The sequence below is a fragment of the Empidonax traillii genome, unplaced genomic scaffold (genome assembly GCF_003031625.1).
Source record: "Empidonax traillii isolate 1590-97213 ecotype Southwest subspecies unplaced genomic scaffold, ASM303162v1 scaffold408:size522183, whole genome shotgun sequence".
Classification (NCBI taxonomy): Eukaryota; Metazoa; Chordata; class Aves; order Passeriformes; family Tyrannidae; genus Empidonax; species Empidonax traillii.
In genome coordinates, this window is record NW_020955601.1 from 8,813 (window position 1) to 36,154 (window position 27,342).

The 27,342-nt window shown below is 46.0% G+C and overlaps 1 protein-coding gene across 3 annotated transcripts in view; it reads left to right on the forward strand.

Annotated features, from left to right (window-relative positions):
• Nucleotides 1–475: 475 nt before the first annotated feature.
• The window catches only part of GRIN2B (glutamate ionotropic receptor NMDA type subunit 2B), a 208,634-nt gene continuing 181,767 nt past the window's right edge, over nucleotides 476–27,342 (forward strand). The window contains exons 1-2 of one of the 3 annotated variants that reach the window (XM_027893846.1): nucleotides 476–574; nucleotides 1,395–1,837. The gene's annotated coding sequence lies outside the window, so the exon portion shown is untranslated. Of the gene's footprint in view, nucleotides 575–862; nucleotides 878–1,120; nucleotides 1,838–27,342 lie in introns of those variants that run through there. The other 2 variants (XM_027893847.1, XM_027893844.1) reach the window with 2 other exon arrangements.

The window sequence follows — 27,342 nt, forward strand, 5'->3', positions numbered from 1 at the left end:
CCGGCCCCGGCCAGGCAGGAGGCACAGGTGCCTCTTCGCGGCTCGGCCCCCAGGCACGGGCTCCCTCTTCGCCCCTGCCGGACGTCGGAGGCCGAGACCTGCCCGCCTCGGTAGCGGTTGCTCTCCCGTTGCCCGTACTGTCTCTTCTCCTCCTCCTCCACCTCCTCCTCCTTCGTCTTCTCTTCTCCCCCCGTTTCCCCCACTGCTCACTCGCACAGCCCTCCTCCCGCTCCCCCGAGCCTCGATTTCCCACCCACCCCCCCCTCACCATTTTCCGCAGGTATGTTTAATTATTATTAATCATTAAGCTGCTTTATTAGTCCACGTTCCTATGTTTTCTCTACCTCTGGGAAGCATTCTCGGATCTTTTATATTGCAGAGGATTTTTTTTCAAGATGTATTTTTAGGGTGATGGTCTGAGCACTTCCCCCTCCCCGCCCCGCATCTCCCACCCGGGCAGTACCAGAGAAGAGACTGAAGAAGTTGAGCATGTCTGAGGCGGATCAGCCTTGCAGGCAGAGAGGGGGGCAGTAGCTACTCAGAACAGCCAGAGTGCTTGAAGCAGGATTTGCTGGTATGTATGTGGGTCTGGATTTTATGACAGCTGTAAGTGTGAATCTTTTTCCGTGCGAGATGGGAGGGGAAAAGAAAAAAAAAAAATACCTACAGCTTCATTAAATAAATGCCTGCATAGCTGTAAGCCCGGTCCGGCTGTGCACCACCGGTGGTGGCGGGGACACTCCCAGCCGCCCACCCACCCGTAGGAAAAAAAAAGAGCCCGAGCAAAACCCGGAGAGGCGAGGGTTGTGTTGCGGGAGGCGAAAGGGGGGAGGGGGGCGTGGTGGAGGGCGCGTAGTGCAAACCGGCCCCGTGGCAGGTGAAGCAGCCCCCCGTGGCCCCCCCGGCCCCGGTGGCGGTGCGTGTGCGTGTGTGTGCGCGGAGCGCGCCCCGCGCTGCCCGTGGAGCCGAGCGCGGCGGGCAGCGGTGCCGGCAGCACTGCAGAGGGGTGGGCACGGCCCTCGCCAGCCCTCGGGGGCTGGGCCCGGGGGTGGGCGAAATGCTGTGCGTGCGTGGGGAGGGGGCCGTGGCGGGGGGGGGGAGTCGCCTTCTCTCCGCGATTCACATCGCGCCCGCTTTCCCGTCTCGTATGCATGCCTATCCCGGGAATGGTGTAGTCAGCCCGTATCTGAATTATTTATAGACTCGTGCCAGCTGGGTTTTTTTTTGTTGATTTTTTTTATTATTATTATTTTTTTAAATTTCGCTTGTGTGCACTGTTGGGAAATGCGTTTTGTCTCCCTTCTTTCTCAATATATTAATGTCTTTGTTGGGGAGCGGTTTTTATCCCCTTCAGATCCCTCTAATACAAAATTGATGCTTATTTTTCCCTTCAGGAAGGGGACGCTTTGAGGATAATCATGCTTCACAGAAGAACGGCACCGACCTCCAGTTGCATTAAACACAACCTCTTCCAATAGGGCTCCAGGAAAAAAAAAAAAAAAAGAATTATAAGAATAATCATTAAAAAGGCGAGAGGAATGCTTGCTCTGGAACCTGCATTTGACGATCCTCACCAGTCGTGCTGAATATCCTCTGTAGTGATTCTCTCCAGCTTTTGAATTTGCACCGCTTCAAGACGCAAGATTGCCACAAAGAAACCTCTTTTTTTTTTTTTTTACAGCCAAGTAGGATTGTTTTTTAACTCGTTCCCCCACATTTGCCCCCCGACCCTTATTCTTCTTATGTGGATATGCAAGCAAGAAGAGGAGACTGGACATTCCCAACATGCTCTCTCCCTTGATCTGTCCGTCTAGAGGTTCTGCTTCTACAAACCAAGGTAGGGAAATTCGTTTCTGTGGTTTTGTTGGCAGCTCATTTTGGTACACGGGTTTGCCCAGGGAAGATCACTCACAGTAGAACAAAAGGTTTAGAGATGCTGCTTTTAGAAGTAGACACGGGGGGAAAAAAAATAAAATAACATTCACCAGACATGTTGATTCCCTCTTGGCTCATCAAATAGGACATGAAGAGAAGGCGAGAGGGATGCTTTGAGTTACATACCGCGTTGTGAATCGGGGAGAAGTCCCTTGTGATTTTTTTTCGGGGGTGGGCAGGTGGGGTCGGGGGAGACACGGGAGGAGGAACACGGCTTTGGAAAGGGGTGAAAACGAAAATAATTCCCATCCATCCACCCGCAAATTGCCTCCTTCTTTTCGCTGGTCCAGCGGCTTCTTGCCATGCTTTGATGTGAAGATAGAGCTCATTAGGAACAACAGGACGTAGAAACCTGCTTGTTGCCGAGGAGGGTGGTGCATTACTTAGAACCCACGCCGGTCTCTCGATCGTGAGCGGCCTAACGCGGGGGCCGGGGCCCGGGGGGGGGCCGGGGCCGGGGCCCGGGGGGTGGCCGGGGCCGCCCCTGGCACCGCGGCAGGAGCCCGCCCAGCGCCGGGGCGAGTGCGCCTGCTTGCGTGGAGGTGAAGGGCTATTTTAAGTCCAAGCACGTCAAGAGACTTATCGTGAACCTACGAGGCGCTGTATTCAGGCAACTTCACGTGTTTTAATTCATCCCCGTCCCCCTGGTGCTATCAGCGGGCATCGTGGCCCCTCTCCGCCGCGCCCCATCCTTCCCCCTGCATTCCCCGCGCCTTACGCCCCGTGTCCCTGCGCAGGCAGCCCCTTCCCCAGCCCACTCGGGAGGGATGCAAAATGGCTATCGTGCCACTCGGCTGTAGATACGCGAGAGATACCGGTGCCTCCCGACCGTAACGTGACATGTGAATCTTTCTGTAAGATGGTGGCAAGACAAAGGGAGCAGAGCGCCGTGGGGTGCGGGAGCGCCGGGCACAAGGTGTTGAACGTCTCGGGGTTATTTTAAGCCTCAGCCCGTGCCCGGCGCGCCGCTTCGCCCGGCACGCGTGGGTCTGCGCTCCCACGCCGAGAGGCGGGGGGCAGGGGTGAGCTGCTGCACAGCCCCCTCCCGGGGGCGCACCCCCACCATCCTTACCCGCATCGTCAGCCCCCCGCCTGGGCTCCCACTGACCCGCCTCTCCCTTCCTTGCGACCCTATAGCAGACCGGAAGCCTGGCGGGGGGCGGCAATACGGATCGAGAGGCTCACCCCGCTGCAGAATGAGGAGGGGCGGGGGTGGTCACCCTCCAGTCCTGCCGCGGGGTGAGGCACCCTTGAGGCACTCCCAGCCCTTGAGGCATCCGGAGCATCCTGAGGCGAGGGCGCGCCTTTCCCACCCCCTCCTTTGCCTTCATCGTTCCAGTAGCTCTATGCCACATTTCTGAGGGGGTTTTGTCGGGCTATTGTTAAAACCCAGGAGCGGTTCCGCGTCAAGGGGTTGAAAGCCACCTTTCCTGACATATTCTGGCTGTGCTTCTATAAATATCTAAGGCTTCCCAGGGTTTATCCGCGCCTGGATCCTCCCTGCCTGAGCTCTCCCTCCCTCCCATTTCCTCCGCAAGTGGGAGTAGAAAGTTTACCTATGCGGGAAGGAGGGCGTGCTGGAGCCTTTCCCCCCTTTTCGGTGAGGAATTTCTCAGGCCTCGTGGCTCCCGGATCTACCCAGAAAGCCAGCAACGACCAAGTGGGGGATTGTAGCCCGCTTGGTCGGGCATCATTTACCCCTGAGAGCCCCTAAAACACAAGCCCCGGGGGGGATGCCAGCAGGGTCTGAGGGGAGAGCAGATGCTGGGCTCAGCCCCTATTCCCTGCCCCAGCTTTTGCAGGCAGATAGGAGAGAAGAGGGGAAGGTTGCCTTGGGTGCCTGGTCAGGGTGGCAGTCCCCGGGAGTCAGGCTGGGCTGCCTGATCCTCTGGAGAGCTGCACCCATCCCTGCCCGCCCGGTGCCTGCCACAGCCACCAGCCCTGCCAGCAGGGCACTGGGCCCAAGCAGCTGCCGCATCCCTGCCACTGCCCTTCTTAGCCATACCCTGGGCCAGGTTCATGCTCCAGGTGGAGCAGGGCAGATGGGATTTGGGGAGGGGTCTTACAGCTTTGATGCTCCATCATGGGGGCAGGAGCATGGGCCTACATCCTCATCCTTCCTTTACCTCCCAGTCTCTCTTGCTGCTACCTTTACCTGTGACGACTCATGTTCTCTGCAAGCTCCAGTATCGGCAAAAGGAGATGCCCTCTAAAACTGCTCTCCCCACCATGAAACACAGCTACCTCAGGCTTTGCAAGCATTGTATGGAGGCAGCTGATCCTCTCTGAGCTGTCCCTTAGGCAGGCTGAGAGAGCCGAGTATGCAACACCCCCAGCTCATGGGGTGCTAGTGCTGCCCCATTCCCCAAGGCCTTGGGGAACAGAGCATGGGCATGGCACACTGTGTTGTGGGATGACCTGGTGTGCCCCAGCTTGCGGCTCTGGAGAAAGCAGCAGTTTGTGCGTGGGTGCAGGGTGCTCTCTTAAGAGGAGAACTGTGGGTATGGGGGATTTTTCAAGTGCTCACCCACGCCACCCCAAAGCAGCAGCTCTTGTCGCCTCCACATATCCTGGTTTTCTTTGGTCCCTCATCACACCAGCTTGCCTCCCAGTCCTGAGTGGGGGTCTCAGAGGGTTAGGACAGGATGAAACGGGTTGAGGACAGAGTGGGGAAACAGCCTGGGGGAGGTGAGATCCACTTCAGCTTCCTCTCGGCTCAGCCTTATGTACACAGGGACAGATCTCAGCAGGTAAAAGGAAAGAAGCGTAGTCCAAGCCATGACTCCTCTTCCTAGGGATCCTGGGCTCTGATCTGTTGTCACACACCTGCTGCACCAGCCCAGCTTAGCCTGTGCCAGTCTGGTGCCTCTCATGATCCTTTTGCCAGTGAGACCATCACTGGGCAAAATAAGGTGTCAGCAGCAGTCCCTAGCCATCCCATTCTGGGCAGGATAACTGCATTGTTGGCTGAGTTCTACATTGCACCTGTACATGCAAGAATGCAAAGAGATCATGGAGAGATCGAAAATACAGAGCAGGGGCAAAAATCCCAACCTGCCATCCCCATCTAATAATTTAGGCTTCGACTTGTTTTATCCTCATTTTGGATTACTGAGTCTCCTTGTATAAAAAGTCTATCAACCTATGAACCAGCACACTATCCCCAAACCCTAACCTACAGGGGGAAAAGATGATGGAATTAATGTACATGTTTCATCTGCTGTTGGAGCTGTGGCTGTTTCTTATGCTTGGTTTGGAAGCGGGCAGGTGGACCTTACTTCTAGTGCCAGAGCTATGGAGCTGTGCTTGGATTCCCACACTGGACTCACATTGCCTGGGTTGGCACCAGGAATCAGTGTCTCTGCAGTACCATGTGGGAGGTCTGGATGTGATTCCCAGTGCGTTTTCTCATTCCCCCAAGCTGGCAGAGGGTGGGAGCTCTATACAGACAGCACTGCTTATCTCTGCAGCGGGCTCCATTCCACACTCCCATCTTTTGCTCCTTAGGATGCACAGAAGCTGCCTGTGAGATAGTCCAGACTGAGGACTGGTCCCTAGAGGTTTAATCTTCTTGGCCTTTAGGGAAGCCACAGCTCTACTCTGCCAGTAGTCTACTTGGCAGCATGGTTTGGTGGGCTGCAGGGAGAGTTATCTTGCAGCTGGAGAGCACACAGAGGGTTTTTTTTATTTATTTTTATTTTTATTTTTTTTTAAATTTTCTTTGTGTAAGCTGCAATTTATCACAAAGAAATGGAATAGTTTATAGAGAAGATGGACTAGATGGTCTTTCTGAGAGAGATGGCTCAGTGTACTGTGATTGCCTAATCCACCATGGATGCTCATAGTATCTGTTCTGCCTGACATTGGGGCTCTAGGATTGCCTGACTCTTCTGCGATTCTATGATTAGCTTTCTTTGATACATATTTATACTTGATAAAAAAGCACAAACTGTTGGGAGAAATATGGCTGATCAGTTACCTGCTATTACTCTCATCTGTCCTCTGTCCACTCATTCGCGGGAACTCTAAACCACAGTGTATCAACTTATTAATCTTGTCGCTTTGCCGCAGTCAGACGGACAAGCTATGGCCCTGGGTACCTCCCTGCATAAGATGAAATGGCAGTTTGAAGATCCCAGCACTGAAATATGTGAAGGGAGAGCCAGAGAAAAATAAGATATTTGAAGCTAAGCGTGGCCCACCTGCTACCACTGCCTTGCCCCTTCTTCTGAGCCTTGTGTTTCTGCTTTAGCAAAGTACCTTATAATGGGAACTAAAAAACCCATTTCTCCAACCACAGAGGTGGTTCCACCATCCCTCTGACTTACCCTTCTTACTTGTCTGTCCATATAAAGACAGGAAAGGAGTTGCTGGCAGGGATGCTTGCTCTGGCAAAATATGTGCCATGGTGCTAACCACCTGGGAACTAGGAGATCAACCCAGTTGGATAAAATGTCAAAGCTACCTTTCATTCTCAGAAAAAAAAATAATCCACGTGAACCCACCCTTTATCATTCAGGAGCTCATTGCTTTCTTAGCTGGAAACCGTAAGCTCCCGGATGGAACTATACATTGGAGTGTGAACTGGTGTGTGTAAAAGTCAACCAAATGCATGGTGGTGATCTGTGCAAACCAGGCAGTATATCCACGTGCCTGGTGTTACTGCAGGGAAAAACACCCCCTCTCTGTGCAGTCAGAAACAAACGTGTGGCACAAGGCAGTGTGCAAACTGCACTGTGATCAAGTCAATTCAAACCATGGCTAATTTGGACCTCCCAAGGCAAGACTGCCATTTATTTAGTGTTTTCTTGGAAGCAGGAAAGAACACTGATGCTGGGCAGGAGAAGGGATTGACTTATCTTTTTAAAATTTTTACGTATACACTGAATATGCTTCATGTGCGGCGAATAAAAATATTGCTTTTTCTGTACTCACTAAAAAGGGGAGAGAGAGAGGGTACATGTTCTGAGACTCACTGACAGCTGATTCTTAAGACAGTGAGTATTTGTAGACTGAGAAGTATGCTGGGTGGCTCTCTTCCCTTTCTAACACAAGCAGTCAAAGACCATATTTCAGAGCCACCAATACAGATGGATTGATTAAACATCCGTGGAAAAAGAGAAATTTTGAATGAGGGTGTAGTTACTGGCCCAAAGTAAAAGAGATACTAGGCTGAGACCTCTGCAGCATTTACTCCCTCAAAACCCATCCACAAGGAAGGATCAGAACTGAAAAGAATTACTGAAAATGCTAAAAGGTTAGGTTGCCAACTCTGAATACTAAGGATGTTTCTGTATTCCAAAGCATACAGTATGATACAATATCATTCACATTGGTGTACGTGGCTGTGCTGAAACATTTATAGGGAAGAAATACTCCTGGGGGAAAAATGTGAATTTTATCTTCATGTTCGTGTTTGGTGGCTTGTCTCTGCTGATTGCTCATCCACTAAAACAGGTGTGGGGCCACCAGGTTATCTGGCCTGAATAATCCATGGGACACGGGTCACTCTTGCTCATCCCTGGCATGCTGGGCATGTAGGAACTCACTTCCATTTAACTCTAAGTTACTTCTCAAGGTAGCAGTCAGCCTACACTTCTTTGTCTACATGTAGCTATCAAGTTGTGGGAATAATTCTTGCTTAGTAACACTTTCAGTCTGGATTTCAACCACTGATCAAAAGAAATGAAGCAGTCTAACTGTCACCATCCTGCTCTAGACCTGCTGTCCAGCCCATGTGTGAAATCTATGTGTGAAATGTATACCCACCCTCATTTGTTCAAAGTAATGAAATGATCTGTCTAGCACCTATATACAGTTGTGGCTAAGCCCTGCTTAGATAACTGTGTTCTGTTTGGGGGCTGCACTTCTAAGAGAGGGAAGAACTGGGGAGAGTGTGGGGGAGTGAACTAAGACAATGATCACAGAGCAGAGAAAACAAGACCTGTAAAAAAGGTTGAGAGAACCACAGAAGCTCAGTCTGGAGAAAAGACAACTGTGGGTGGATCCCTGACTGTCTGCAAATACATAAAAGACTGTTACAGAAAGAGGACAGGGGCCAATTATTCTCATTAGTCACAGAGGACAGATCAGGAAATAAATGAGTTTAAGATGAAGCAGAGAGAATACAGATAAAACATCTAATTAAATGTTTACTGCAATAATGTTTTTAGTGACAGTAGAAGATGTTGATAATTTTGGCAGATTAGCTTTGACTGACAGTATTTAAAGCTAGGTGTAGGTGCTGAACCATCAGGATTTTGTATCTAATAAAGTCTGTCTCCAGTGAACCTTAGATCATGATATTTGCATGCTTAGCCAAACAACTTTGGAAGAAAGATAATGAGGTTGATCTGTGTGCAGGAGGGAGGGACTGACTGTCCCATCAGAGGAACCTGATCAGGTTGGGCCCTGTGCTCCAAGTCTCATATGGTACCTGTGGGAGTCAAAATGATGATGTCAGCTGGTGGCAACAGCCACCTGATACACTTGAGCGTATCAGGAGCTCCCCAAAGATGTCGGGCTTACAATACCTCTGGTGTCTTGTGACAGCTCATCCTGTTCAGGGGACAGCTAGAACTTTAGTATAGAATTTGGGGCAGAAGAGGCTTACCAACCTGTCCCATGTGAATGATGCTTTGGAATTTGCAAGCACAGTTCTTGAATCCTGGGATAAGTTGGGCTGTTCTAGATTGAGACCATGTCCCTTTCATTAAGAAGCTTCACCCATCTGTAGCCATTGCATTCAAGTTTTTACACTATCACAGCATCAGAAGAGCCAGTGTGCCAAAACCTCACACTGCAAGGGGAGGTGACTTTTATCATCACATACTGAATGATGTGAAAATTCATACCTTGCTGTTTCATGATGTCATTCTTTTGTCTTGCAAGGTGAGATACAGTTCAAAGATGTCTTCTGTTTACTTTGCTGCTTCCAGAAGAAAAAAATGGGAGATGGGCAATCACGAGCATTGTGGTTTCTGAGAATCATGGCTTCACTAGCCAGCCTTCACAATCACAGCTCTCTGTGCTCCGAGTTGGAGGAGCTTTCTGTGCTTGGTTGGGGTTTGTATGGGCAGCTCTGTTAATGAGTTCAGTGAGGGGTCTCCCTACTTTGAGTCAGTAGAGATTCCCCTGCCAGTGGCTGAGGCATCTGAAAGTGCAATTTTGAAATTGTGAGTTTGGCCAGCATTGGGAATGAGCTGTGTGGCCTAAGGCCTATGCTAATTTATATCCTCCTGTGCGTCAGCAGAAGTAGTGACTGTGGTGCAGCCTTGCTGGTGGATTACACTATTTTTTAACAGATCAACAAGCATGTAATCCTGACCTCTGGTGTATTTTGTAGGAATCAGGAGTTTTCTATACAGGTGTCCATGACACACCCAAACTCAAATGGAGGAAATGAGACAGTAAGCTTTCTTTTTTATTATACTTGGATTTAACGTTTCTATTTCACCTATTCACCTAATCTCTTAGTTAGAGTTGCCATGTACTGTTGAAGAGCTAATATACACAACTCTCTCACATGGATGTAGTTTCTTGAATGTATGACCTCCGAGGAATTTGGAGGATTTTATAAAAGGAAACAAATGTAAAACTTAGTAAGTTATTAATAGTAAACTATTTCAAAACAGACTAGGAGGTGAGATGGTTACTCGGAGCCAGCTGAGACAGATAAGATCTGGTGCCACGAACCTGACGATAGTTTACTAGTGCAAATGCCATATCCTACATCACAGCTGATGGCCTAATAAACAGAAAATTGTTTTCAGGTGATAGGCATAATAGCCTCATGATAGCTTAAATTCGCAGTGGTACTGCCTTGTTATCTTTGACTCTGGGGCATGAACAGGATACAGCTGGTTGGAGGTAGGTTAGAGATTGAAGTCTGCCGTAACAAGAGACTGTGGTTTCCCCGTGCCACATGAGACTTCTGCTACTCCAGTGTTCGCAGCTGGGAATGAGGTCCTGTAGATATGCAGGGGGTGTTTGGAATGTGAAAGAAGAAAGTCCTAAATTAATACCACCTGGAAATGATTTACCGAAGAGCTGCTAGGAGCCTAAAGCTAGGGTCTAATTCCAAGGTCAATCCCGACTCTTCACAGTAGTGGGGGCAAGTGGTTTTGAAGCCTGTGCAGTGAGAAGAGTGGCTCCACTGCTGCCTGGAAAGATGTTGGAATGCTGGCAGCCTATCCAGGAGGAGGATGGAGAAAGAGTTGCTGCTGTACATCTCTTTGTGCCAGGTAAAGCAGGATGTTGTTTAATTGTACACAGCTGGATTGCTGGGGAATTTCTGTCACGAGACTCTGCTGAGAAATGCATTTGAAGTGCATTGTGGCAGAGGAAACGCACCAGGATGCATTAACTCGCGGCTACTTGCACATAGGCATACGCTTGTATGGAAAGCACATGGGAAGGATCTGCATATCCCTCCACCCCTCTCTCTCCTCCTCTGTAATTCTCTGTTATTGCTGGCTGCTGTAGTCAGTGGCCTGAGTATCTCAGGGGAGATTCCCTTGTGTCAGACGTGTTTCGGAAGAGGCAAGCTGAAACATCAGAGGCTGATCATCCCCAAGGGAGAGTCTAATGAAAGCAACAGAATGACATAATGTGTTCTCAGTCTCCCTTTCATTTCTCCATGTTTTTGGTGCAACTTGGAATTACTCTCTAATTTATTACTGAAAAGGTGAATATCATATATAATTAAAATTACATAGATAATGTCCTGAAGTGTTGAAAGTCGAAGTATAAAATCAGCTTGGATGTGCTCTGCGGTATCATATCTTTCTGTGATGAACCTTTTAAGACTCCATCTGAAAGTAACGAAGTGGCAAATGCCACAAAATTATAAATGGAAATCTCAGAAAAGACGTTGCAACCATTTTGTTACGTGATGGGGGACCCTTACGCTAAAACAGGAGGAGATAAAAACTAAGAAGCTTATTAAAATGGGGTAGCTGTGGTATGGCTGTCTTGAAAGATACAGTGACTCTTGCAGAAGGCTCTCTTTGAATCTCTGATTTGAAAGTTTGCAGAGTTTCAAACCAGTGATTCAGAAAGAGCTGCAAGGATCCTGCGTTATCCATTTTTAATTTGCACCATTTCAATGGGGAGTAAAGGAACTAAAGACTCTCAGAACTTCAGGACTCAGAACTTTGCAGGAGCTGAATGCATGAGCTTTGGCACTCTGTGAAGCAGGAGGTGGATGCCCAAAGCAGGTATCTTACGTGACCAAACCCTTTCTGTGCAATTTTTTTTTTTTAGTTACTGGAGGGAGTAGTAACTTTCAGAAACCAGGAGACACATAGTAGGAGATGAGTGTTGGTTAATGGCTATACCTAGCCTTAATAATACTTTTTTTTTTTTAATAGTAATCAAGGGTTTTTATGAAAGACGTTTGTAATGGAGTGAACATGGCATGAAATGGGTTAACTGCCCCCCCCCCCCAAAAAATTTTATTTGAGAGGTTTTACTAGTTCTGCAATGAGATTAGTGTTTGATGTGTTTTCATGAAAAAGCAGAGAAAAGAACAGCTAGCAGCCTAACAGGCAGAAAACTAACTGGGTTTTCGGTGACATATCCCTATTGTGCATACTTCGAATTGGGGACTTGTCCCCGAGGCTGTCCTAGCCAAGATGAGGGCTCAGACTACTGGGTCCTCTGCAGTAATGCTTTCTCAGTTGGAACTTTTCCAGTTGGAACTGTTCTACTTTATATAAATGCCTATTCATTGTGCTGGAGAGGGAGTGCTCTAACGACTGGGCTGTGGAGGTAGTTTGTTTCTTTGGCCTGATATAAAGTAATTACTTATAAAAAGGGAAAAGACTTCAGCATGAAAGAAATTGAGGCACAGGCTCTGTAGCCCAGAGGCAGTGGAGTCCTCTGAGACTTGGGAGACATAGGAGCTAATTCTCCATCCATGTTAGTCAGTGCAGGTTTTTTCTTGTTCTGCTTTGGATGCATTTGTTTTTTCCCAGTGACAACAAAATGTTTAATTTGCCATTAAGCTCCAGTGCTGACTGACTCCAAGTGGGGAAAAAAAGTGATGGGGAGGGGTGAATTCCCAGGGAACAAAGACCTGATTCTCAAGCAAATGCTCTTAAACAAAGGATGAGGGATGAGAACTACAGACTCTGTGACAGGAAACCAGAGTTACTGCTTCAATGAAATTTTTTATCATTTCCTATAATGTGCAGGTAGCTCTTTAAAATTGTCTCCAGATCTTTAAAATCACTTGAGATTTTCATTCCTGCAGTTCATATGCCTTTGTATATACTCCCTCATTGTTCATCCTACATTTGCTTTTATAAGCTCGGTAAGATGTTGGACTTTTATATGGAAAGAGAAGGTTTTCCCCGAAGTGAACACTAGCCATGGGAGACTTGTTTCCAGAGGACCTCCAGGGAGTCAGGCTCCTTCGAAAGTGCAGAGTAGGAGCCTGATGGATGTGCTCCAGCTTGCCCTCTAGAGAAGCTAATCCCTGTTGACTACAAAGGCAACCTACATAGGTGAGCTTCCTAAAAGCTTTTAAGTCTCTCTTTTGTTCTGTGTGTATGCGTTTTAAGGATTTATGGGATTGGGGGCTAGGAAAGGCAGGAGGTGTGTTAAATTATTGCTCTTTCATCACCCAGTTCTGAAAACAGGCATGTTCCATGAGAAATCCAAAACCTCCTAGTGCCTGGTCCTCTGTCTTGTATTTTTGCACTGTAAGGAAACTGGCATCTGATTGTCCCTCTCTTTTTGAATGTGAAGGCTTGGAGATCCCTCAGTCTAGGTCTGATATAAATGGTTCCCAAATGTGATTTGAATTTGCAAAAAACCAGCAATCTCTGTATAGATGAGCCCAGCCATGGTCTGTGGACTTAGACCTTAATTTCAAACCACAGTTGAATGCACAGTTGGTGCATGAGGTCTGTTGACCATGACCAGGTATAGAGCTGGACCTTGACATGCCACAGAGAACTGTTTCTCAGGATGCTACAGGAAGGCTGGAGAGAGATGACCAGGGCTTGCTGCTTCACCACTGTCCCAGGAAGGAGCTAGTTTCAGAATGACGTTTTATTACATGTCTCCATACATTCACCTGCATGTATGGATTTAAAAGCATTGCCTGTCTCCACCAAGGCAGATCTTTCCTGGGAAAATATTGCTTGCCTGATGAAGCATAAAAATCAAAACAAAACAGGAAATTAGAGAGGAGGTTTGCCCTGGTATTCTGGGTCCTATTAAGTGCACAGGGTAATAGAGAAATATGTGTCTCTTCACTACATGACAGCCTTCTGTGATACAGTAGTTTGGCAACTCTGGCAGGACAAATGGCAACATGTATTTATGCAAGGGTGCAGCTGCAGCCCAGAGATTGGATCCACTGCCCTTTTGAGATGGGGAATCTTGGCAGACTTTGGATGTCTGCTCTGTGGTATGAGGCGCAAGAGCTTGCAATATTTATTTGAATCAGCTTAATTTGGAAGTATTATTGTTTATAAACTTGTTCCCTTTTGTCATTGGAGGAGCATTGTAAAGAGCTATTGAGGTGCTGTCTAGGTTGTTATTTCAATGCCTATGATGAATGCTGCATAAATCCTTGATGTTAATACAAGGGGTGCTATTTTTGTCTTTGTGTTTGATTTCCTTGTTTTTTGAACATTAAATGATATATAAGGATGCCAACAGATTCTTAAACACTTCCCATATAAGTTTTCATGTGTTTTCTTGATCGCATAATGTATTGCTTTTCCTGCAATATAAAACAGCAATAAGTATAGAATCTGGTTGGCATTCAGCTTTAGGATCAGATTAAGTTGTGTCAAGTTTCCTCCCCCAAATCTTTGTGGACTGTGCCTGGGGGAGAAAAATCAATACTCTCTGGTAAGAACTGCTTAAAATGATTGTATTTGATGTAGCTGAAATTTCCATTTGAATAGAATTTGAGACTTTTAAAGCAACTTAATTGTGTTTCTCATAATCTGAACTACTTTGAAAGAGTAATATAAAATGATGGTTTGACAGTTGCAGGGCAAAACTTGATGGAAAATCGTAGAACTTGATTTTACTGTCAGAGATCCAGAGGGAGAAAAAAAAGAAAGTGTTCAATACTTAAATTCCCTTTTAAACTCCTGATTTCCTTATAGAGTGTCTAAATATTTAGTGGCAGAAAGACAATGTTTGGTCCAATGCTCCTCTTGGATAGGGCAAATCTTTAGTTGAAGCCTGGGAATTTAAAGGGTTCATATGCAAAAGACTCAACTTGAACTTTGGCTTTACTGAAATGCCACATTTATTACACCAGCTAAAGAAATAAAGAACTTGGATAAAAGCATCTGGAGATTGTATGTGAAATGAAAGATCAGCATAGCAATGGAAAGAGAAGGCAAATTTCACTTGGAAGCAGGAAATTAAGCTGTGCCTCTTAATATAACTGGAAATAAAATATGAGAAATTCATACTAGGAAACAGAAGAAGATACTGGGGAAAAGCACTAGAACCTTGAGCAGCATTTGCACTGAATGAGTGAAGTTCCTCAGTGCAAAACTGAAGGGGTTGGAGCAGGTGTAATTGATATTCATCTCATTGCATGCTAGACCAGGATGGTAAGAGCCACACTAAGGTTTTTCTTGTCCTTAGTCAGCTCCCAGTTGTCTGAAAGCAGGCTGACCTTCTCATCCTGGTTGAGCTGGTCTAGTAAATGCTGATCAACATCTGGCCTAAACGGGTCATCCTTGTTCTGTGTCAGGTGGTATGGATGGAGTTCTTCTCCTCTAGGTATATGCATAGGTCTGGTCTTTCTTTTCAGACCAGAGGCATCCTAAGGTCTTGTAGACTAGTCTCCTAGTCCTGAAGGAGGACCCATGGGCTTCAAGAAAGTGCAAAGTGTTGGAGAGGTGTATGTGTTCATCTGTGCCATCTCATGTTTTCTGAATGTACAAAGGACAGACACGGTTTTGTATTTTCATGCAACCCACTTTGTTTTCTCTCTCTGTTCAGACTGATCCTATTATGAAGATCTTTGGGGTGGTGTTAACGACTGTCATGAACCCAGCCAGTTCACATGCTTTTCAAGTGATCTGAGTTATCCTAAACCTCTTCGGTCACTTCTGAGTCTGGAAAGTTAATCAGAAAACATTCTCTTGATGCTGGTGAGGAGGAAGTGGGCTGACATAGGTTACGAGAATAGGTTGTGGCAGGAGGACAGATTTACACACCTTGTCGGACTTTCACTGGCAGTAAATTGTATTCCAGTCCTGGTAAAGCCTGGACCATGAAGGGCTGAGAGAGCTGACATAAATTTACCAGCTAAGTAGCAGTACATATTCATGGGAGAGGGTGAGAGGGAGTAGCCGTTGCTTTACTTTGGAAAATTTTCTGGAAAGAGAAAAGCTGATGCTACAACCCACTCAGTGTGGTAAATGTGCCCCTTTCATCTAGGTCCCAGAGCAGAGGGGGAGCAGGCACAGTCAGAAGCATAGTGGCAAGGACCCCCAAACAGTTCGATTTATGTGCTGAAGCTGCCTTGTCGCTATCAGAAGCTTGACGGGGTTGACCAGTGTCTCCCCCTCAGAGCTGAGCAGCCATGGGGGCAATGAATCAATGCTTCCCAGGGCTAGCTCTCCATCCACCCTCGACTCTGTGGCACTCCACCTTCCCCTTGCTCCTCCGTTTTCTTTCCTTCTCCTCCAGACTGGACAAGCCTAGCTGGACTTCATTCCATAACTCCCAGCTCAGGGCCAGGGCAGCCCTGCAGGTGATGAATGTGGCTGGGAGGGAAAGCTATGGTGTCTCATTGCCTTTGAACTAGTTTGGGAGTTGTTGGAGGCTCTGCTGTCTGGAGGGCCAGGGAAAGAGGTTTGAAGGAGATTTCAGAGGGACAAGGTTTGGAGGAGAGGAAAGGGTTTTTTCCTTTTGCATCCTAAAAAAAAATCTTTGCAACTGGGTCCTGTTTCTGTGACTGTCCAATGCTCAGGCAGCATCTGATGTGCTTTGCACAACTGTGATATCTCACAGATAGGCTTTGAGGTAGCCTCCCAACTCCCCACTCTTTAGGATGAAGGAGAAGGGGAACTTCTGACTCCACCGTTCAGACGAAGACGATGTTCAGACACTTAGGAACGTGCCATGCCCACGTCGAGGGTGTGCACAGAGAAAGGCAGTGTACAGAAATGTATCCCAGCTGTGATACGTACATTTGGGTGGTGCTTAATCAACACCAGTCCTCCCAGTTGTTGTCACAGGGCCTGGTGTGGGTCTCCAGGGCCCACTGCTTTTTCTGAGAGCAGGAAAGCTGTCATGCAGTGGCACAACATTGGTCACTGCCAAAGCTGAACTGCAGCCTTTGAAAACCATTTGACAGTTTTTGGTGAGAGACTGATGATAGGGGCAGTTGTGTGAAGAATCCATATTGTCTTGTGAATTTAGGGATGTGCCTTGACTTTACTGTGATGACAAACCCTGTGCCTTTCCTTTGTGAGAGTATTTCCATTGGAAATCAAAGAGATTTGAGATACATAGCTAGCTAAGCAGTCATACCTCAGAATAGGATTTGGGGATTAGCAGAGTGGATAGTAAATTGAATAGTAGGAGTTAAAATCAGACTATGCTTGGAAAGAAAGCAGAGATGAGAAGTATACTCCTGGAAAGCAGTAATGCCAAAAATGCCACTGAGGTTACACCGGTTAGCAAATGAGATATCGGCTCACAATACAATGCGGCAGCAAAGAGTCTGATGTGATTTCTGGATTGCATAAACAGATCTGTTGTGTCTCAAAGCAAGGAAATGTCTTCCGTGTGTTTCTAGTCATGTTTTCTTCATGTGCCTGATCTGAGTGTACCTAGGATAATTTCTGGAGAACCCCAAAGATGGCAGCAAATTAGAACAAATTCAGTGGAGCAACAAAAATGATTAAGATGCTGGAGGGATTGATCTAAGAGGGAAGATTAAAGTAACTAATTACATTTAGCTTGGCCAAATGACAATTAAAAGAGAGATGTGATGACTGCCTTAAAATGTGTGCTTAAGAATGTAAACACAGAGGAGAGAGAAATAGAACCAGAGATTGTTTAGTGCCGTTGGAGCAGCTGTTGGTTAGATGCCCGGTCTGCACTGCTACGGGAGTTGTGTAGGAGCCTAACCAGAAACAGAGGAGAAGTAGCTGTAGCCAAACAATAGCAGCAAATCTAACAAAAGAAAACTCTGAATAGACAGCACAGGTTCTGCTGTGAAATGTGGTAGAGGCTAAAGTACTGTTTCTAGGGAAGTGATAGTAGACTCTGGGAGCTTTGCTACAAGGAAATGTCCAGAATTCTCCAGGAAAGGAGGGAAAAGATGTGGTGTTCCCACGGTAGTCCTGCCCCTCTGACATGCAGGACTCATAGATCATTTTTCCCCTGTCCTTTTGTCTGTGAACATGTAGTGTTGCATCCACATTAGGGTGTAGTGTTTTTAAAAAGATAGTTTGCAGGCTGCAGCCGGAGCAAGCAAGGGGAGGGGATAGATGATAGTAGACAATAATTCCTGTAAGAAATGCTGAGAGCCAGGCATGTTGATTCTAGAGGAAAGAGAACTGTGGATGGAGACCAAACTGCAAATCTGTGAAGTACTGTTATAAAGAGAGAAGAAGGGCCAATTCTTCCCTTTAGTCACTAAGGGCAAATCTGGAAGAAAAGTGGGCCCTTAGCTGAAGCTGGGAAAAGCTGAAGTGTTGGCTGACCAGGAGACCAGGAGGGGATGGGAGAATTTTCATGAGTGTGGATACCCAGGGATGACTTTACGTACTTCCTTATCAAGGGATGACACAGGCATCGGGAAACTGATCTTGTTTCAGTAAGTTTTCATAGAATTTAATAGTCTTTAAAAGCTGCTTGAGCTTCTAAAAAAAGACAAAACCGTGGTGCTTTTCTTTGCAGGTTTTTAATTTGTATCATGTGTATTAACATGTTTGTTAATGTTTCTGTCTAATTATATTTTCTTTGATTATGGATCTGTTTGAGTGTTGTCTTTTGCAATGGAGGAACTATGGAGGAAATGCATACTTCTAACAAAAAATGCAATGAAGAGCTAGTTCCAGCAATGTGTGGATTAGCTGGGGTTTTTTTTCCCCTTTTGGTGTGAATATTTTTTGAGGAATAAGATAGTTTAATTAGCTTTTTAAAAAAAGTTTCTGTACAGTACTATATCTCCTCATTTTGACAGGCATGGGAAAGTATCATGAAGCGAGGACAACTATTGCATTATTTCTCATACTGTTGTCTTTAAAAAAATTCTGAACATTTTTCATATAAAGTCCATTTTCAGATGCTGGGATGATATTTCATACCTGGAAGTGTTAACTTCCTGATCTGCTTTTAAGACTGAGTGCATTTCCAAGTGAAAGGAAGAGATGAGGATAAGAATCAGAGCCATTAGCTGGTGCAGTATCTCAGCTGGTGGCTCCAGTCTCTCTGGGTGAATGGCTCTGTGGACTGTGATGTGAAGAGCATCCTAAATGTATTCTTTTGTGATACTTGTTTGGAGGGCCGTTTCCAAAATAAGTGCTTCAATGTAGTTCCCTGTAGGGCAGTGACTGTGTCTTGGTGTCACAGCTAGTTCCTGGGCAACTTTAATATGAATTTCAAAGAGTGACAGAAATCCAACATCAGAGAAACAGGTTCTTGCTGCAAATTTAAGAGCACCTTTTAAGGCAAAGGCTGAAGCACTGCATGCCAGTGAGGCTATGCTGTCCTGGGTTACAGGGAAGACTCAGCTTGTGATAGAGATAGAAGGGTAGGGTCCCCTAATTGGCCATGAATTGGCTTTTATTCAGTTAATCGAGAGCTGTGGTCATTTCCCTTCCCTGCCCCAGCGATTTGTTTCTGCAGCATTTTAGTGGTCTGGCAAGCCCACTTTCATTGCTGGTTGAGGATAGCCTGTCAGGCTGTTAGCTGGAGTGGCTGAAATGCAGGCATAGGTCTCTGCCTTACCAGCTGCCTGCAGTACCTTCTCATGAGCAGGGCAAGCTAAAGTTGGACAAGTCTTAAACAGTAGCAGGATTTGTCAGAGTCCATGAGCAAGTCACTCAGCACACTTGTGCTTCTGCAAGCTGAGATGATGGACGCACACCCACCATACGGCTGTATTAAGAAGTCACACTTTCTTTTGTGCATATGAGGTGCCCTGAGACTTTTCAGCTGATGATGCCATACTTACTCCTCACTTGGTCTTGACTTTCAGAGCTCTACCCTTGGCATTCTTCAGTGGTTTGGCACTTACTGAAAGAAATAAAGCACACCATACAGAGCAGAAAAGCACTTCACAAAGCGTATTCTGATGAAGTCAGCTTCTTGAACAGCTGTGACAGGACAGCAAAGCAGCCAGAAATACAGAAAGGGGAGTATGATGGAAGATTTATGGTGGTGAATCTATCATGAGATCTGCAAGATTTGTGCCTAGAGAAGATCTCAGTGCTCAGTGCTGTCTTACCTGTGAAGCTCTCATCCCAGACTTCCAAGGCTCTGCCGCCATTGTTAGATTCGCAGATGTTTTATGTGGTATGGGATACAGTAAAATTCCATGTCCTCTCTGAAAAAAGTATGGAGCATATTGATTATCCCTAGATTTCTGTAATGGCTTTCCACATCTTATGTATTTATGTTTAACTGTTTATTCTTTCTCGGAAGACAGCCACTGGGGCTCATGGAGTTTGTAACTTGTCAGTGCACTGAGTCAACCACATGCCCTGTACCTGTAGAATTCTTAGGAAGAACTGTACTCCTGTTGTTGGATTCCTTATGATGGTGAGGAACTTGGTCTGGAAATCTCTATAGCAGAGCAGAATATTTCTACCTTTCAGTTAGCTTTTGAAAAATTAAAATGTTACATTATACCTAAAGGAAGAAGCAACCCTCTGAATGCCTTAATTCTAGAAGTGAGTTGATTTGAACAATACAAAAGGTCTGTTTCTTTCCACAGAGTACCTCTGAGTGGCCAGGTTTGCCAGAGTCAGAATGGAGTTGTACTTTGGATCTGCAAAAGCTTTGTCCGAACACAATCCTTCTCCTTTGCAAAGCTCCAAGAATGGAGCTGTGGTTTGGGAACATAAAACTCAGCTCAAGTGCTTGCTCAGGGACACCAGAACTGACATGGGCAACAGCTGCTCTGAGGGTTGTACGGGCAGAGTCAGCAAAGTGGGAGTCTGCACTGGGTGTGCAAAGTATGCATGTGCAAGTCCCTGTTAGCAGCAGGCTGCCTTGTCCCCTCATGATGCTGCAGTACCAGCTAATCAGGTTTCCTACCCCAAAGGGCTGCCTACCTTCCTGCACCCCACCTGCCCTGATGCGCTCTTGTGTGCTGGCATTAGGAGACATGTTTGTAGGACATTCTGACCTGCTTCATGCTCGACAGACGGGAGAAGATGATTGCTGGAGGCAGCCTTTGGTCTGCTCACAGATTGACTTCAGGGATTACACGCAGATACATCTGAGCTGCAGCCTTGATGTACCACGAGAGGCACGAGCTGCATTGTGTGAGATCTTTGCAGCAGCATGCATGTTCTAATTTCTGAAGAAGACGCTTGGCATATCCACCTTCCACTTTTCTCTAGCTTGCATTGGGAGCCAAAGTACATAAGCAGCATCTTTCCTGTAGCCCGTTTCTGCTGTTGTTAGTATCCACTTACAACCTTTTTTCCCTGCACAGTGCGCAGGTTGGAAAGACTGATGGCACCCAAGGTGAATCACTACATGTTGATGTATTTACTTTACCTCTTGCTCTGTAGAAGCCTGAGATCCAGATACTGAGGTTTTAACAGCTCCCTGCCAATCAGATTAAATATTTAGCAGCAATAGGTTCTGGGCATCACATTTCTGACAGTGTATTTTATGCATCATTTGCTGTAAACGTTGGGAGATTTTTAGCTACCGCTTGCAAAGTAACTCCCTATCCTCCCTCTCTCCCATTATTATCCTCTTTTCACAGTCCCTCTCACTTTTCACTATTCTGCTTGTCCTCACTTTCTTTGCCCTTTTTATTCCTTTCCCTTAGCTTTTCCCTTCTTTTTCTGATTACTGTACATGAGTATGTGGTTGTGTACATTGCACCTGGAATGGATGTCAGCCTGTGATGGAGGAATGGAGGCACTGACTGCTTCTAACTGAGAATGCCCACCTCCTTGGCAAAGCATGCCCAACTAGAGGAGGGTGCAGGCTGATGGTCTTTTGGGGGAGTGGAAAGCACTCTGAGGGCAAGAAAAGGGGAAGTATTTCTGTCATCCCTCTCTCTGTGATGCAGCTCATCTATCTGCAAGAACTATGTGCTTTGCTCTTATCACATGTGCCAGTTGCTCTGGGACTGTGACTGTGGGGCAGCCTTTTTTCTTTTAGTCCCTTTCTGGCTGAAATTTTTGTAGGAAAAGAGTGCATGGGCTTAGTCATCCAAGTGGAAGCATGGTCATGTTTGTCTCCATAGGGTCTCCTTGTCCTACCAGTTGTCAGCTTGCAGCAGACTTCTGCGTCAGTTGTGTTGACACCTGGCTGACACCCTGGTGCTGGGATGAGAACCATCAAAATCGAAAATCTAATGAAGCTGACAAAAACAAAGAGATATCTTTAGGTGAGGTGGTGAGGTTTCAGCATGGGATGGTATTTTCTGTAACAGCAGAAGGTTGTTTTCTGGAACACAGCAAACAGTATAGAAGGGACAAGGACCTTCCTTCACTTCCTTCAGATGCTGGACAGCAGCAGGTTTCACTTGTACAGCTGAGTGATGGTCATTTGAGTTTTCAGGCTTGATGTCTAAGGAGATGGCCCTTTAGAAGGACGTTGTGAAACAGGGATTAGAACTGGCACTAATGGTTGTTCTGGGCTGATACAGGGCTAGGGAGTGTATAAATTATTCTGGGCTAGTGAGCTCTGTAGACAGGATGGTGTCCTGCATATTTTTTGCTGCAAAACCTTCTCTAGAGCTTGTCTTTCTTTCACCAATTGCTTGCTGTATTTTGATGCTCTTCATTATAAGCTGTGGTCAGATGGTTTGACTCTTCATTGCCTTGTTCCCTTCACTCTTTGGTATGTGCATCTTTTCCTCTGCTCTTGCTCTAAATATGTTTCCTGCCTGAACATGTCATTGCAGTCCCAGAGGAAGCCTGTGGTTCTTACTGTGTCCTGTGTGATTGCTGCTCCGCAGTCCTGTCATCTCACATCTGGTACTCAGCCCCATCTGCTCCAACTGTCCTGCATTACCAGTCCAGGAGATGATGATTAGTGCCAGGGCCAGATTTTTCAAGCTTCTGTGACAAGTCTGAAGCCATCTGGTGAAACATCAACCTCTTAATTTCTCATTTCTGTTGGCAAGGGACATATCCCCTCTTCACACCAGTGGGCTTGAGGGCGTGAGGGAGACAGCACTGATGCTAATAAAGGGACATTTGGGAAGATGCCTTGCTTTGAAAGCTGGATGTGTAGGAGATAATTTTTCCTGATAAAAGCAGTGGAAACCCTTAGGTAGAGGGAAGAGGAGAGTGGACCCATCAGTTTACAGTAGCTAGAGAAGATGGTTCTTTATTTGCTCTGCTGGGCTGGAGTGTGGCAGGCCAGATGGTTTGAAGTAGGTACTGGGACATTTGGGAAACTGCTTCAGCAGAGATAAGGAGTGGAAGACACCTGTAAATTCTGTAAAACAAAACAGCTAGTGATTGTCAAACCAGACTACTTAATTTCTTGATTTTTTTCTTTCCCCTTTCCCTACCCATTGCTCTGGCCCCCAGCAGTCCATTCCCTGCATCTGGTGGCTTATTTCCCTACAGATATCATCTTGGCACTAACTCGCACCTGAACGCCTTCTGTGGGGAGTTTGTGCACTGCCTGAGTGCTTTTTCTTTCCCTAATGTCTGGGTGTCTGATATATTAGGTTTGAGATGATGGTCTTTGTGTGGGGTGGTGGTTTTTGTTTGTTTGGGGGTTTTTTGTATATATGCTTTTTATAAATAAATAAAAATTTTAACAGTGGGGGGAAAGTGTAAGGCAGATGGATCTGGAGAGGATGGTCCTTTAGCTGCATTCCAGGCAGCCTGGGCAACTGAAGGTACTACACAGCTTGCCCACCAGCTCACCTCAGCTCCAGGGCTGGGAGCTCAGTCGTGGTCTGTTAGGTCCTCTCATCTCTTTAATTAGGAAAGGAGGAGTGATAAATAGGTATTGCTGTTTATCTTGCTGAAGCATCCCTGACCTCTCGATGAAGTGGTGACAGGGCTGTGCTAGGAATATGGTCAGGGAGGTGGAGGGTCCCTGAAGCTTTGCAGGCTCTGAAGATAAAGTACAAACAAGAGGAAGGGGATCCCAGAGCAACACCAGGCAATGTAGTCAGGTGATAATGCATACATGTCTTGTTTATTCCAGCTTTTCCCTTTCTCCCCTGATACAAATATCACTAGGAGTGTGGCAAGAGGCTTCTCCCTGGATGTATGCTCTGGTTATAGATCATGAACCCCCTCTGGTGGCATCCAGTGCTTCACAAAGGTGCTAATACCTGTGCAAAGTGGGTTAAAATGCTGCTGCATCAGATCAGAGGGGCTTTACACCTCTCTGTCACAGAGGTAGTGGAAATGAGTAGTGCAAAGGCATCTGAAAATTTTAATGTACTTTGGCATCTTCATATATATATATATATATATATATATACATATATATATATATAAAACAATCAACACGGCTGCATGCAGAAATGCCTCCTGGCTTGGAAACAGGGTCCTGTCACAGCGTTGTCCTGAACAGGACACCAAAGCAGGGGCTGTGTCAGAGGCTTTGCAGGAAGCAAACGTAGTGTCTAAGTGCTGATTTTTAATTATTGGTTCTTTTAATTTGAAATTGTTGATCCCGTGGGGCTGAAGTTCAGCCCTGTGGCCTGGACCTGGCCTGGAGGAGAATCAAAGCTATGATGAGTAGAAGAAACAAGAAAACACCAAAGTGAGCATAGCCCCAGGAAGTTCCAGGGGGATGGGTGGTGTGCTCAAGGCATTTGGAGAGGCAGTTCATATGGGCAACAGGGTTTGCTTTATCTACATCATTTTAAGGGTGGGTAATATTTGCAGTATATAATCTTTGGCTGTTCAGGATGTCAGTATTGGTACTGTCATATACAAGCAAGGGTGGGACCTAGCTCAAGATTGCAACCTGTTGCTAATTGACTGCTTTAATGTGGTAGTTATTTGGCACTGTAACGTCAGGGTTGTACAAAAGCCCTTTGGAAGACAGGACTGGCACAAGAGTGGTACAGCAGCAGTTCAGCATGGGCAGGGTGAAGGCAGCCTTGATGCTGTATCCACCAAACTCTTGCCTACAGGCTGAGTGGTACCTCCTCTTCCACCCCAGAAACAACCCTTGAGAGGGAGAACAGCTGCAACTTGCATGTTGTGTCTACCTTTTCTTTTTCCTTTCTGGGACTGTTTTTGAGTTTCCCCATTTTTAGGAATACATGGCTTTAGTGTGTTTAGGAACTGATGCCATTGTAGGAAAGGGGGAAGGAGCTGCTTCTCTCACCTACTTTCCTCCTGCAAAGAAATGAAGCCCTGTCTGCTGGTTCAGGATGAGATGGGGTGCATACATACCCTTTAAATATATATAAAAATAATAATAATGAAGACATATATATTTATATATAAATACATACATAGGGTATGTACATGTAAAAACACACACCCTCATTTTACCTTATATTTAATTCTGCAGTGGAAATGCACTGCTCTTGCAACATTGTTCTACAGCAGAAAATGATGGGAACTGGAAGAATTTGAGTCAGGGTGGACGTTTTTCCTCTTTACTCCAGGACTACTCCAGCCTTCATCAGCTGTCCCTGGTCAATAAAAAATCCCCCAAAGCAGAGCAGTTGCTCTCTGTAAACTTGTCAGTGACAACAAATACCCTGTGACTGCCAGAACCCAGGTCTCACTCAGGTGCTCATCAGGCACAGCGGATCATGGGATCCAACAGAATCACAAGGTTACAGGCTCCAAGCAGTTTTTCCAAGCCGGGGGCCACCTTCAGAGGCAGAAACTTCTTTCTGATCTGAACCTAACGACAAAATTCCCTCCCTCTCTCTGCAAATACTGAGATACTGCAAGTTTAGAGGTACCAATAAGAGGGAACTAATTAACTTTAGTGTGTTTAGCCTGGAAAAGAGGAGGCTTAGAGGAGACCTGATCACTCTCTACAACTACCTGAAAAGAGGTTGTAGCCAGGTGGGGGTTGATCTCTTCTCCCTGGCAGCTATCAGTAGGACAAGAGGGCATGGTCTTAAGCTCTGCCAGGGGAGGTTTAGGTTAGATATTAGGAAGAAATTCTTTACAGAGAGGGTAATCAGGCATTGGGATGGGCTGCCTAGGGAGGTGGTGGATTCATCATCCCTGGAGATTTTTGAGATGAGACTGGATGTGGCACTTAGTGCCATAGTCTAGTAACCACGGCAGTGTTGGATCAAGGGCTGGACTTGATGATCTCAGAGGTCTTTTCCAACCTGGATGATTCTATGATTCTATGAAATTGTCAGTTATTAGTTTCCTTCCTTGGCTCCTAGGGCTTCTAGGGTTTGCAGCTGTGGGCCTGGCCTGAGGCCATGGCCCCTCAGAATTACATCTGAGGACTTCTCTATAAATCCCAGGTTTCTGGCACTTCTGACACTGCAGCCCCAGCCAGGACTGTTGGGGTCTCCAGGCTCCAGGATTTTTGTTTAGAAATGAACTAGAGCTCCCAGGACTCTTCGACCATGTTATAAAGCCTGGTTACTCTGGTGTAGCCACCTACCCAGATCTATTTAAATCCAGGATCTGAGGGTCTCCATTTTGGAGACCTATGGCTAGATCATCTCCTATTTTGAGTTTCTGCAAGTGAATTGAAATGGGGTTGGACTTTGCATTTCCACTGTCCAAGATCTGCTGGAACCAGTCCTCCTGGATCTCTGGCAGAAGGCCAGGGCAGATCTCTTGATGAAATGGGAGATTTCTACATCTACATTGAAATTGCCAGGTGGATGGGTCTTGGTGCTTAGAAGAGCTGTAGCTCCACCCCAGACACTGAAGGCTGTCTGGCTACAATACCTCCCTCTCCAAAATGTCATATTGCTCTTGCCCTTCCATACAAGCAAGGAAGCTGCTTTGGACTGACTAGAAAACTGTCATGAGTTTAGATGTTTTGTGAAAGTAAGCTTAATAAACAGTTAATGACATGTTTCACCAGAAACTAAGGATCAGCAATACTTTGCAGTTTGAGTCAGTGTGGCAAAGATGATGGTAAATATCAGGAATTAGCTTGGAAACTGCCAACTATTTGTGGTATTGCAGGATTTCCTTTCTCTCTATTCCTAGCTAAACTAGGATTTATTGTCCTGAAGATCTTGGACATGCAGGTTTTAATACACTCTCTTGGGATCCTGTGAGTAATGTTGTGTATGATCTCACAAGAAGACATTGCTGCCTTTGGGTAAGTGCAGTGGAAAGCAATAATAATAATCTTAGCTCCTGTAGCTTCTATCGCTTCAGAGTGAAAAGTACTTTAAATACCATAAATAATTAAACATTCCAACTCTATGAAACAGAGAAGATGCATCTCTACCTTTCTGATGAAGAGAGTAAGGCAAAGGATGAGAAGGAAAACAATGGTGTTTACACTTTCAGAAAATGCTTATTGATTTTAAATGGTGATATGAGGGATTAGAACAAGACTTCACTGATTGTGGCTCGTTCCTTCCATGCTTTCAAGATTTAAAACCAGATACTGAACAGTGTGAATACAAGTGAGCTAAGATGTACCGAGGCTGGACCAAAAATATGACAGTGCTTAAAGTGAGGAATGGAGCCGTGAAGGACAAAAAATGGATTAGAGGTAAATGATGGATGGAGAAAGCTGAGAAATGTAGTAGAGTAAGACATATATTGTAGCTTGAAGGAATTTGATGGGGAATATTGAAATTCCAGATTTTCTTTTATACTAAACCCTCTTATGCTGTTTTAAAAGTGTAAACTGGTCTTAAAGCATAAGTAACTCATGGCTACACTTTGTCCATAGTATTGATTTTTATTTACTGGTAGTCACTATTGTGACAATTGTCTGATTCTGGTCATGTTCTCTCTTACTCTTGCTACTAATGGTTTTTTTCCTGATACAGACACAAGCTATAGTGACTTTTATGTAAATGAGATGTGGCTTAAGGGGGCTGAGCTGCACCCTGAAGAAGCCAGTGACGGAGCTGGGCTGGGAGGTGATGTGGGCTGGTACCTTCTTGTATGCATTGGCTGGCACAAGGAGGAATGAACAGCTAAGTGAGCTACTGGGAGCGGTGGCTGAACTGGCCAGCATCAATGAATTTGAGAGGCTGGAGAAAACTGAAAGCAGAGAAGAAAATGCATGGAATTGGCATTCAGCTGAGCCAAACAATCTGTTTGCTTGAAC